Source organism: Aplysia californica, unplaced genomic scaffold, assembly GCF_000002075.1.
Source record: "Aplysia californica isolate F4 #8 unplaced genomic scaffold, AplCal3.0 scaffold00787, whole genome shotgun sequence".
Lineage (NCBI taxonomy): Eukaryota > Metazoa > Mollusca > Gastropoda > Aplysiida > Aplysiidae > Aplysia > Aplysia californica.
The window spans coordinates 229443-231200 of record NW_004798057.1 but is presented as its reverse complement, the minus strand read 5'-3'; the positions used below and the strand labels follow the sequence as shown (position 1 = coordinate 231200).

Below are 1758 nucleotides of genomic sequence, written 5' to 3'. Positions count from 1 at the left end.
AGAGAGAGAGAGAGAGAGAGAGAGAGAGTGAGAAAGAGAGAGAGAGAGAGAAAGAGAGAGAGAGACACAAATACACATAGACAGAAAGAGAAAGATGGAAAGTAACATGACAAAAACTCAAAAAGCATTTTAACCCCAAACACTTTCTAGTGAGGATACAAATTATAACCCTGTTTCTGACTTACAGCCTTCTTCCGTTCTCCATCACTGTCAGATGACGAGTCGTCGCTAGAGGAGCCACTGTCACTGTCACTGTCCGACGACTCCGCCTCGGCTGAGGATGGCAACACACAGGAAACATGACATGAGAATTGAGCGTAACAAAGTTTTTAGTTTTAATAAGGTTTTTCGAGAGGGTGCGGTGGCAGAGCGGTTAGTGCGCTCGTCTCCGAAGTGGAAAGTCCGGGTTCGAGCCTCGGTTCGGACACAGATTTTTTTCCGCCCCCTCCTGCTCACCCAGCAGTAATGGTTACCTGACTTCGAGTTGGGGAGGTAAAGGCGGCGTGGAAAATAACTGGCCTCCCTACCACAATATGCCCAGGAAGTTGTCTCACTAACAAGACAATGCCCTATGTCCGGATCGGAAGCGGGAACAACTTTACTTTTAGGTTTTACGGCTCTCGCGATTGCATAAATTTATATGAGCGCCAAGGGGTGGATGTCAACAGAGAAGTCCAAACGGGAAACCAGGCTTACTCTGCTCACCTCTCTATCCTCAACAGCACAAAGTTTGCTTTGACCATCAAAGCACCCCGGAAATAGAAGTTCACAAGAGAGGGACAAACATACAAAAGAAGTAGAGGAAAAAATGACAACAGTAAGGATGAGGAAAGCAAAAGCAGCAGTTCCCCCTATGTTGTTCCGGCACAGTATGAGCATGACATTGATAAATCAGCCCATTTACAATTCTACTGTGCATAAGATCATGTTACTATCCCCCCTTTGGGAATGGCCGAAAGACAACTTCATTCAGTAGCACTGCCCCGAGGGGTGTAACAAAGGGGAATGGTCCAAGTCATCCAACATTTTAACGTACTAGTACTAGCTCTTGACAGGCTGTTTGCTTGTAATCTTTTCATTTCAGAATATTTTTACCCTTATTTCATTTCTTTTTTACGTGTGTACTTATTTTTTCCGAATATTTCTCGAGGGGTGTGTGTGTGTGTGTGGGGGGGGGGGTGTCTGTATTTTCCATAAAAAAACAAAAAATGTTGATAGAAAACAAAAGAACGTATTCAACTTTTTCAAAGATTCTTTAGTGAATTTGTAAATGTTGCCAAATGTTTTCCTACATGAGAAAGGGGCACATTAAGCTGTTTCCAACAAAGAAGGATACAGACTGTTCTGCTACGGCTATTTTTCCTAACAAAAATGTGACAGTTCCTCCATGGTCATCAATAGCAAAAACAAAACAAGCAGGCATAATCTTTGTTTCACATGAGGGAACAGGGGGAAAAAAAACATCTTATAAATAGCTAAATGAAATTCAAGCCCCCCCTTAAGCAGAAAAGGTCTGTATACCAGTAAACCACGTTTATTTGTGCTGTTCAGTTCCATGGCTACGGCAGAGATGTTTCATTATTACAATGTATGATAACGCTAAAAAATGTGATGCAGTCTAACTACGCGTAATCTTTCGTCGTTTACCCTTACTTTAGAAAGCTTTTAATTTCGTTATCTGCGTGTGTTCGTGTTAAAGTGAGTGTATGTGTGTGTGTGTGTGTGTGTGTGTGTGTGTGTGTGTGTGTGTGTGTGTGT

At 42.5% G+C, this 1758-nt stretch overlaps 1 protein-coding gene across 1 annotated transcript in view; it reads right to left on the bottom strand.

The window, feature by feature from the left end:
- The window catches only part of LOC101855145 (leucine-rich repeat-containing protein 73), a gene marked incomplete in the record, with an annotated part of 9698 nt that overhangs the window by 7003 nt on the left and 937 nt on the right, over positions 1-1758 (bottom strand). Inside the window, 1 exon segment of the mRNA XM_013088684.1 lies at positions 186-274.